The sequence below is a fragment of the Macadamia integrifolia genome, unplaced genomic scaffold, assembly GCF_013358625.1.
Source record: "Macadamia integrifolia cultivar HAES 741 unplaced genomic scaffold, SCU_Mint_v3 scaffold2702, whole genome shotgun sequence".
NCBI lineage: Eukaryota > Viridiplantae > Streptophyta > Magnoliopsida > Proteales > Proteaceae > Macadamia > Macadamia integrifolia.
In genome coordinates this window covers 39,384-51,175 of record NW_024868898.1, presented here as the reverse complement: position 1 = coordinate 51,175, position 11,792 = coordinate 39,384, and the positions used below count along the sequence as shown (strand labels likewise).

The 11,792-nt window shown below is 41.5% G+C and overlaps 1 long non-coding RNA gene across 3 annotated transcripts in view; it reads right to left on the bottom strand.

Annotated features, from left to right (window-relative positions):
• Positions 1-8,056: 8,056 nt before the first annotated feature.
• LOC122067088 overlaps positions 8,057-11,792 on the bottom strand; it is a 12,514-nt gene continuing 8,778 nt past the window's right edge. Inside the window, exon 3 of one of the 3 annotated variants that reach the window (XR_006136575.1) lies at positions 8,057-8,101. This is a non-coding gene — a long non-coding RNA (uncharacterized LOC122067088). Of the gene's footprint in view, positions 8,102-9,092; positions 9,132-10,037; positions 10,083-11,792 lie in introns of those variants that run through there. The other 2 variants (XR_006136574.1, XR_006136576.1) reach the window with 2 other exon arrangements.

Sequence of the window (11,792 nt, the reverse complement as noted above, 5' to 3'; positions counted from 1 at the left end):
TCAGGAAACTCGACTGTGGGACCCGCCCCATGCTCCTCAGATGCATGACCTGCAAAATCATCTAAAAAGGGGTGTACACGTGGAATGAGCTCACTAGCTCAGTAAGTAGAGAGGTGGACCATACACAACAGTCTACACATCACAACACATCATATGCACTACATGCCATGCAATTCATTTTAAATCACATACACCTAATCAACATTACTAAGTCTTTGGTTTTAGTGCTACTACAACCACAGTGCGCGTATACTCCGGGTACGAGCCGCGAACTCCCTCCCGCGATACGCCCATAGGGCTGTTGGAGAAGGCCCACCGTGAGTACTCGGAAAAATAAAGACAATGCCGTCCACCGGCTCTCAACAGAAATGTAAATAAATTAAATGACAGTGCTGACTCCAGCAATTTAAAAGCAGTACGATTGGCCCTCTTGAAATACCACCGGGGTTGCCGACTGTCCTACATGACTCGCCGGGCGTAATGCCTAACCGCCACAGTGTCCGACAACTGCGACCCCTGCTTCCCCCCAAATGGCAACCCAACACCTGAACCCCTGTTGGGAAGGGTCGTAGCACGGGATGGTGAGAATCCTAATACCGCATGCTCCTATATGCGGTACGACTGCATAGTGCCACCGTGTCCCATACCACGGGCCACCAATGCATTCGTTTCCAAGCCGACCACGGCATCTAGTCTATCAATGCATTATGCAACATGATGTCCACTTTCAACATATAGCATCTCATTCAAATTTCATTTGAAAAGTAAACACAACATATATGTACATCAATGAGTGGAATGACTAATCTATATAGCACATTCATGATGACATGACTAGATTAGATATGGTTATATGAATGCCAAACAAATGCCTTGAAACAAGGCCACACGTCCTCTCTCCACATACTTGTAGCGCACAAGGAGTCCCGCTCGGTACGGGTGAGATCCGGAGCGAATCGGGTAGGCTTTGGTGAACCTAACAAAATTGAGCGGGGTTAGTACTTCACCATTTTAGAATCAAAATTAATGAAATCCGATGTCAAAATCGTGTTTAGAACGCCAAAAGAAGGTCACACGTCCGATTTGGGCTCGATCGGACCTACGGATCACCTTCGGGGCCAAACAGGTGGGTAAGACAGGTGGGCTGTCTACCCGCCGGTTATACCCACCGGTTATGACCGGCGGGTAGGTACCCGCCGGTTATACCCACCGGTTGTACCCGCCAGTTTGGCCAGGGACCCCCCTGCCTTCTCAGGTGGGTACTCTCAGGCGGGTAGGTACCCGCCGGTTGTACCCACCGGTTTTGGCGGGAATGACTCTGTTTCTTCCCCATTTTCTCCATCCTTTGGGGAATCAAATGGGGCTTTCCCCCACCCATTCTTCACACCTTTGAAGTCCTATAGGATGGCTCTAACCTAGATCTAGGTTAGATTCAAGTGAGGGAAAGCTATCTTACCTTCTTTGCCCAACAATGACTTCAAACCCTTCAAATCACTTCCAACTCACAATGCTTCTTCTACCTTGTCAATATCTCTTCAAATCCTTCAATATCAACACATAAATCATCTATTAAAACTTAGATTCATCATTTCAAATGGTATTTACAAGATCTCAAGAAACCATACTCGAATCAAGGGTTTAAAGCGTGGGTATGGCGAATGTTCATAAAACCCAACTTTTCTTACCTCCAACTGTAGATCTAGAGTTGAAGATTACTCTCCCGGCACCGGAATGGCAAGATCGAGCTTCGGCGCCACTGAAATCCTTCCTTTCTTCCTCTTCCTTCTTCTTCCCTTTCTTTTCTCTCTCCTCTTTACTTTTCTCACCAAACGTACGAGGGTAATAAATGGAAAGAAAAGAAATCATAAAGCTTTATATACTATTCCCACTTAAGTGAATAGTGTTGGATGGGTCACTCAGGTGGGTAGGTGTACCCACCTGTTATACCCGCCTGAGAGCCAAAACTTGGGATTTTGACCAGGTTCGGACCTCGGCTCGAACCCCACCCCAGGCATACGATGTAGCATACGTATCTACCTTAAAATACAGATATAATACCTGTTTTATCCGTACATAGCCTTATGGTAGGTGCACGTACATGGTTTAGGCACTGGCTCGGACTTGTCGGGCCAGCCGGTGTTTAAGGTCACCCGTGCCATCATAGCCCATAAGGAGCCCGCTCTAATATCCTCTAGCTCGGTTCCTGCATGGTTAAACCGGTTCAATCACGAAATCAGACCGGGTTTAAGAAGCGGGGTATTACAGTATCACTCTCACACTTAGAAGTCAGCCCACCACTCGTGCAAGAAGCGACGCTAATGGATGAAACCCTCTTATATGAAGGAGCAACCTTAGAGCTTGAACATCAACTAGAAAACCACATGGTTGACTGTATCACTGGCGGCTCTACAGGTGCATCCGTCTATTAGGCAAGAGGTGATAATGAAACAATCTTTGGATCCTGAATTGCAGCGGATCAGAGTTAAGATTCAAGATCAAACAATGAACGACCCAGATTTTGTTTTAGCCAGTGATGGGGCATTGATGTTTCGAGGCAGATTGTGTGTACCCGATGATTTGGATATACAAGACAAGATAGTGCGAGAAACACACAGCTCCGAGTACTCCCTCCACCTAGGAAGTACAAAGATGTATAAAGACCTCAAACAAAATTACTGGTGGCCAAGCATGAAAATCACAATAGCCCTATATGTGGCGACTTGTCTTACATGCCAAAAAGTAAAAGCTGAGAGGCATCGATCTTATGGTACTCTTCAACCACTCCCAGTACCAGACTGAAAATGGGATAGGATTACAATGGACTTTGTCACCGGACTACCATGTACACCTAAGGGGATGGACGCGATATGGGTGATCGTTGATCGGCTTACTAAGACTGCTCATTTCATTCCCATCAAGACCAAGTTCTCTATGGCCAAATTAGCACAACTTTATATGGATAACATAGTGCGCTTGCATGGAGTGCCAGTGAGCATTGTATCAGATAGGGACCCAAGGTTCACTTCCAGATTTTGGAAAAGCTTCCAGCATGCCTTGGGATCACAATTGAATTTGAGTACTGCTTTCCACCCACAGACTGATGGTCAGTCGGAGCGAACCATACAGATATTAGAAGACATGCTCAGGGCATGTGCAATGGAAATGTGTGGTAGTTGAGAAGAATATATACCCCTTATGGAGTTTGCCTATAACAACAGTTACCAAGCTACAATTGGGATGGCTCCGTATGAGGCATTATATGGTAGGAAGTGCAGAACTCCTTTGTATTGGAATGAGGTAGGTGAACGCCGAATGTTAGGACCTGAAATGATACAAATGACTTGTGACAAGGTCGATGTTATTCGAGAACGGATTAAAGCAGCTCAGTCTTGTCAAAAGAGCTATGCAGACAACCGCAGGAAAGACATTGAATTTCAACCAGGAGAAAAAGTGTTTCTCAAGATCTTTCCTACTAAAGGGTTGCAAAGATTTCATAGAAAGGGGAAGTTGAGCCCGAGATACATTTTCCCATTTGAGATCTTAGCTCGGGTTGGCTCAGTAGCCTACATGCTTGCTCTGCCACCTTCACTCGGGAATGTTCATAACGTATTTCATGTATCCATGCTGAAGCGATACGTTCATGATCTATCTCATGTATTACCCGTGGAACCAGAATATCTAGAAGTTAATATGACCTATACAGAGCAGCCAGCTAAAATCTTGGACTGAAAGGTGAAAACCCTTCGCAACCGCTCCATTTCCTTTGTAAAGGTGCGATGGGCTAATCACTCACTTGAAGAAGCATCTTGGGAGAAAGAGGATGAAATCCAAGCCAAGTACCCTCATCTTTTCGAACAACCAGGTACGCCAATTTCAGGGACGAAATTTTCAGAAAGGGGGGGTAAATGTGATACCCTACTTTTTAAACCCAGTCTAATTACACGGTTGACCCGGTTTAACCATGCAGGACCCGAACCGAAGAGGGTTAAGGCGAGTTCCTTATGGACCATGATGGCAAAGGTGACCTTGAACACCGGTTGCCCAGACAAGTCCGAGTCAGTGCCAGAGGAGACGGGTGTACCCAAACCGTGTACATGCACATATCATAAGGCCATGTACGGATAAATTTGGTATGTAGCCGTATCCTAAAGTGCATACGTATAATATACCTTGTGCCGAGAATGAGATTCATGCCGAGAGTCAAATTCTACCAAAATCCCACTTGTTGGCCCCTTTCGGTCCTCAGGTGGGCGGTCACAGGTGGGCGCATCCGCCCACCTCAGTGACCCACCCATGTGCTACTAATGATTTTAAGAAAGTATAAATAGCATTATTTGTGTTTTTCAATATCTCATTTATTACACGGAAAGTTGGTGAGAAGATTTAGAGGAGAGAGAAGAGAAGGGAGAAAAGAGAACGAAGAAGAAGATAGGGGAAGGAAGAAGAAGAAGAAATGGATTTAAGCGGCGCCAAGGTTTGATCTTCCCATTCCGACGCCGGAAGAGTGATCTCCAACACGAGATCTACGTTTAGAGGTGAGCGAAGGCTATGTTCCTTAAACTTTCACCATACCCAAGTAAAACCCTTGATTTGGGTAGAGTTCCTTGAGGTCTTGTAAATCCCCCTTGAGATGATGAATCTAAGGTTTAATAGATGGTCTATGTGTTAATTTTGAAGGATTTGAAGAAGTATTTATAAGGTTGGAGAAGCATTGGTGATTTGAAGTGATTTTGGGGTTTTGAACGAGTTATTGAGCAAAGGTAAGATGGTTTTCCATTCCTTAAATCTAACCTAGATCTAGGTTAGAATCATTTTATGAGACCTTGAATGTGTGGAAAATGGGATTGGAAAAGCCGCATTTGATTTCCCGAAGGTTGGAAAAAATTTCGAGGAAAATGGCAGTTTTCCACCCTCTTAGGTGGGCTGAGACCGGCCCGCCTGAGGACACCCGCCTGAGAGGGCAGGCCCTCGGGGCCAACCGGTGGGCCCCTACCGACGGGCCGACCTGCCCGCTGGTCAAGACCGTTGGGCCCAGACCGGCGGGCCAACCTACCTGTCGGTCCTAGCCGACCCTCGGGGCCAATCGGTGGGCCCCTACCGATGGGCCGACCTGCCCGCCGATCAGGACCGATGGGTCAAGACCGGTGGGCAGACCCGCCCACCTGTCGAGACCGGTGGGCTGTGACAGGTGGCTGTCCGACCCACCCGAGAGACTCCCAACGTGATTTTTTCATCTAAATGGACCCAAAACGGACGTGCGACCTTCTTTTAGGATTCTAAACATTATTTTGTCATCAAATCTTGTTAGTTTTGACCCCAAAGTGGTGAAATACTAACCCCATTCACTTACGATAGGTTCACCAAAATTTACGTTTCTCGCGCCGGATCTCATCCTTACCGGGCGTGAGTCTTTGTACACTACAAGTAAGTGGGGAGAAGACGTTTGGCATTCATTAAATTGTATCTAGACTAGCCATGTCATCATGCAAATTATATGTAGCTTAGCCATCCTCATATTATTATGACATGTGTGTTGTGTTTATTTTCTCAATGTCAAATGATGATGTGATTATGTGACGAATGATGACATCATTGTGCATAATGCATTAATAGACTAGATGCCATAGTCAGCTTGGAAACAAGTGCATTGGTGACCCGTGGAATGGGACGCGATGGCACTATGCAATCATATTATGTCATATAGGAGCATGCGGTTTAGAATTATCATCTTCCCGTGCTACGACCCTTCCCAACAAGGGTTGAGATGTAGAGTTACCATTTGGGGGGAAGCAGTGGTTGCAGTTGTCGGGTCACTGTGGCGGTTAGACATACGCTCGGATGGTCATAGGACAGTCGACAACCTCGATGGTATATTCAAGATGGTCAATCGTACTGCTTTTAAATTGCTAGAGTCAGCACCTTTATTTCCCGTCATTGACTTTTATGTTGAGAGCCGGTGGTCGGCATGCTTTACTTTTCCGAGTACTCACGGTGGGCCTTCTCCGACAGCCCTATGGCCGTATCGCGGAATGGAGTTCGCGGCTCGTACCCGGAGTATACGCGCACTGTGGTTATAGTAGTACTAAACCAAAGACTTAGGCTCCGTTTGGTATCGTTTCTGTTTCAGAAACTCCGTTTCGTGTCAGAAATGGAAATTTCAGTTTCTGTGTCAAAACGCCGTTTTTAAACGATTTAGGGTTGTTTGGTGAATCTGTTTCTAGAACAGTTTCAGAACCAAGAAACGACATTTCTGCCGTTTGGTAATGCTTGTTTCAGAAACGGTTTTTTTTTTCTTTTCTTTTCTTTTCTTTTAAGTCAATAATTACAAAAATAACATTAAAATACTATAAGCATATAAATTTTTTTGGGACAATAAAATATTACACACCAACTAAAAAAAAATGGTTTCCAAAGGATGAATAAAATACAGTATTAACAATGCCTTGTGCAAGTTAACTATTACATAATTTCCCAAATTTTCACTTTTTTCCCAAGTCTAAAAACTTGAATGCATGGAGGATGTCTTTCATCTTATTTGTTTGGTCCTCTAATCCTTTAAGTGTCCCTTACAGATATCCTTTCACGTACTCGTTCGAAACGGAAAGTGGTCTGGATGATGTTGATGTTGAGCTTGAGCTTTCTGAACATAATGTATGTTGTATGGTAGAGATATGTGTTTCATCTGATGCAGTTGCACGATGGAAGTAGTTGCTATCTTTAGATTTGATTTTTATTTAGTTGCTATCTAGGTTTAGTTTCCATTTTTAATTAGCTTCCAAAATTATGTTATTATTTTTCTTTAAATAGCCCTGTAATGGAGAACTCAGTAGAGATTTTTTGAATGAATTTGAGAATTTATGTTTTGGTTGGAAACGATGGCTGCCATGGTGGTTTCCCTTTCTCTCTCTTCTGAACTGTTTTCTTCTTCCCCTTCCCCTGACTGTCTTTTCTTTTCCCTCTGTTCTTCTTCTCCTGCTGTTCTTTTTCTTCTTCCATTCTTCTTCTAGCTGGTTCTCTTTCCCAGCCCCTGTTCTGGGTGACAGTTGCTGCCCTACTGAGGTGTTTCGAGCTCCTTTATATGTGAGTTGTTTGGGCCAAGGATTTGATCGCAGGAAGCCCTCTCCTAGGCGACACAAATCATCAGATTTCAGCTGCCGAAAAGTCCCTTTACCATCTGTTATCATACCTGCAACTGAGACTGACTCTGTTCTACCGCCAGGTTCTACTTCTGGTCATTCCCGCAGCCTCCCAGCTTGAAAATCCAGGTGCTTATCTTGTGGGATCAATAGAGCCTTATCCTGAGAACTTCGTTTCGAATTTCAGGTCCAACCAAGCCCTATCGAAGGAGTTCTACCGATCGGAATTTTTTTTCTGTCCGCTGGTTTCTGGTTCTCACGACAAGAAGAAGAAGAAGAACAGGTTTCTTTTATTTTAAAAGAATTTTTCCTGTTATTACAATTAAGCCCTTGTTCCCAAAAGTTATATTCCATTACCCCTTTTCTCTTTGGTAAAATTCAGAATAAGCCTTTGTATTAAAGTTTTAGTTCTAGAACTACCCCATCTACCTTATAATTATTTCTAAGGCCCTGCTTGTTTTTGAAATTACAAGAATACCCTTCAACCATTAAATTTGAGATTTTGGTCATTCTTGTGGGCCATAAGCGATCCGATTTCGGTCCTTGGAATCCGGATCCGCATCATCATCTTTCAACCATACAAACATACCACATCCACGGTTATCAGCCTATATCAAATAATAGATGTGATTAGGGTCGTTGAAATTTAACATCGACTTAAACAAAAATCATAAATTATCTATAGGTATAGGTCAATCGTAGAAATAAATTACCCCAGTTGAACTTGGGCAATATAGAAAATACTGTCCCTTGTTTGAACCTTTCATCGCAGTTCGTACTTTGCATTGACCTTTACCACATCTACATAGATGTAGTTGGTCCACCCACATGAAAAAATTACATGAATCTTCACACTTGAAAAATTCTCTTCCAATATTTTTACCCGACTTGGTTGTATATTTACCACAACTCTTCCCACAAATTTCACAAGTTGCTATCATGAGTGAGGGCATAGAAGAAGTCATCTGTAACAGAAATTTAAATATCAAAAAAGTTAATATAGCATCCAAATACATGACATTCATAATAATATATCAACTTGTACCACATATATAAATGTACCATAAAACAAGTACTACGTGGGTTGAAACATCAACTTACGTTTTCAGTTTTGGCAAAATAGTTATCGGTTTTAGTTTTCAACTAGTTCTGGCATCATTTGCTGTCTAGCCATTGCATTTGTAATTCTTAGCCTAGTGGCATTCATCTCTTTTAAAAATCTAGCTAATCTTGCTATTTGAAAACATTTTCAGGCCACATTGGACAAGGCTTATTTTCTAGTAGGGAAAGTCCTCATTTTAGAAGGTTTTTTTCTTCCCAATTGAACACTGGAAGAACATGATTCTTTATGGGACATATTTTTTACTCTAGATCCTTCATTTTTGGCACTCTTGTGCCAAATGATCATCCAAAGAGATTTTTTGATGAAAAAATACAACATATTCTAAACATTCAAACATAGCCAAAAGAAGAGTACAAGGGAGAAAGTAAGTTAGACTCAAGGGGTCTTTAATGATATCTATGTCTTTGCAAAAATCAAAATAGATGAAGGATTTTTATTTATTTATTTATTTTTGTAAATCTTTTTGGTAAACATAGGTGAAGGAAATAATGAACTTAAAAATCTTAAACCATCATCTGTTGCATTTTCGTTGATTTGATTGTATTGTAGAATGATCAACGAAATCTTCATGTGGCGGATTTAAGTCATCTTCTGCAACTTTTAAATCATCGTTCATCCCCACGAAATCTGCATCAACAATATGCTCTTCTCGAATATAGTTGTGTAGCCCACAACATACCAGTACGATTGATGCCTGAGCTTCCACTGGGAACTGATGCATTAGCCTTAAAATTTGAAATTTGTCCTTCAATACCCCAAATGTGCGTTCAATGACATTCCGAAGTGATGAATGTCTATAATTGAACAACTCTTTCGTTATTCTTGGGGATCTTCTACGCCCTTTATAGTCCGGTAGATGGTATCTTTCACCCCTAAATGGTGTCAAAAATCCAGATTAGCTAGCATACCCAGAGTCGACAACATAATATTTTTTTACAGACAAAAAATAATATATATTATTACGTATACACTCAAATGAAAATCTAATATATTAGTATAAAGTTAATACCTGGAGGTGGATGTGGAAAACTCAATCGAGGATCACTTCTTGCCTGTTCAAGTACTCGACAATCGTTTGCACTACCTTCCCATCCCGCATACACATGTGAATCGCATGTCAAATGAACATGCACACATCACATTTTGAGTTGTGATCCCCTTCCGATTCCTATATCGAATTTGATCCTCTCTTGGAACTACCGCATAGATGTGAGTACCATCTATGGCGCCAATACAATGCTATGACATATATTAACAATTAAATTACCAGTACATATAAGAATATAAACATTCATATATTTAATTACAAACATGTATCATATTAGCATATTTACCTTGAAAAAATGATAGTATTTCGGGTTCTGTGCAATCTCTATCGGTATCATATTGACGTCTGGCGGTCTGATTTTCTCCTTAGCCAGGCAGGCGTTGCATTGCAATCAAGACAACATTGAATGTTCGACTAACTGTTTCTCCTGAGTGGTTGAAATGATTTTGGGTGTCCCTATTACTTGAACCCTTCCCAACAATCCATAGGAACATTCCAAGTTGTTCATCCACTTGGATGTTGGTCGTATCTTTCAACCACCCCCTATGTCTAACATAGTCACATAGGTTAAGGAAGACATGCCGTTCCATCCTAAACTCTTCATAGCATCTGTTGGCATGCCCATTCAATACCTCATGCATCATGACAGCACCTGGAAATACACTATCCCTACATGGTTCTCGAATATATACAGCCTCACTCAGTAATTACATTCCCATGTGAATGATCATATCTTCTTCATCACTAGAAGTTTCACATAATGCATTTGACATAACTGCAATAAATAAACAATTACTACACAATTGGAAACAAATAACTGTAAAACATAACAAGCTGACAAATCGTCTCAACCCAAACCACATGTTCAACATTACACACATCAACAATAGGAAAAAAAAAACAAAAGAAAAAAAAGCCAAGTCATGCAATGTATCTCCAAAAGTAAAATTACACACATCAAAAGTAAAGTCTCGAATCCAAAATTATCAAAAGTAGCATTCAAACACAACCTCAACTACTCCAAGGCATCTAAAAGCCAAATCCTCTTCACAGGCTCTGCACAGACAAACAACTCCCTCCAACTAGGATCAGTACACATACGACTGGTGGCCTTCAAATATATCTCCTTTGATATATCCGGTACGGAGGATATCACCGCCTCATATGCACTCACACTGAAATCTCGAGGACAAGATGCACCTACCCCACCACGAACAGGAGATGTAACAGAAGTACTGGATGCTTTATCAATTTTAATAGATAAATACTTCCCATACAAGTCCTTCACATGGCTATCTCTCTTATTGGCGCTCTTTTTTCTTCGTCCCGTAGGTGTCCTATCAAGACTTCGTTTTGTGGTGGTCTGAGTTGGAGTATGAGTATCCTCATGAAAGGGGTCAGTCATGCATATATGCACCGGGGTACTGGGGGAGTGAGAGACTTACTCAATATCAACTGTATTAATAGCTTCGATGCCATCCAAATCTTGAGCACTATCAACCCCTAAGTTACCTCTAGCATATGCATCCCCAAATACCATGCTCAAATCTAGCCAATTGTTTAGTCCATACTTCTTGTACTTCAACCAACCTGGATTTGCCTGCATAAGCAGTAATTGTATCACTTAGATGTACTACTCATTGTAATCTAATTTTTAAATAATTGAACTAGCTAGTGAAATCTATTGTACATGTATTGCCCTATCCCATACGGACTCATCATCAACTGTGACTGCTTTTGTCATTGAGTTCCACCCAAATCCAGTTGTGTCAAGCAGTCTCTTGAATTGTTGATACTCGTGTTTCAACTTGTTCATCTTATTGCGTAACTGTTCTCTCCCAACTGGACGATTTAAAGCCTGTTGAAATTGCTTTGTAATGTTCTCCCATCCAGTTTTGTTAAATGAATTACCGGATTTGTGACCATTTTTTACAGCTTCTTTCATTGCTTCAATGAAAACAGTGGTCTCAAATTCTGACCACTTAACGGCAGGGATGCTACTTCCAGACATAATAGCTATACATTATAAGTTAGTGTAAAAGTTAGCATACTGGGAACCAAGCAGAGTTTAAAGCCACAGATTACTCACATGAAAAACATCGGGGACAGTTTTACTGAATACTCATAAAGACCTTTGAGGCTACCAAAATTTATAGTAAAACATAACAACCAAACACAAAATGAAATCTAGACCGAGTGTATCCAATGCATAATAGAGTGAGAAAAGTCCCCAATGGACTGGCCACTGGGAAAAAAGGGGATTCAACTGTAAAAGAAGAACATAAGGTTAGAAAATTCCATTAGTCAGTACACATGTAATGACCAAACAGAAAAATAATACTTTCAACACAAAACTTGTCATCCCTATCATTGTAGATCCTTACATAAGGAGGATCAAACACCTCTATAATTCTATCTTTGTTATTTGGATTAACCAATGGTAGTGTGTACAGAATCATTTAAGAAGCACAAGGCAAAAGGAAAA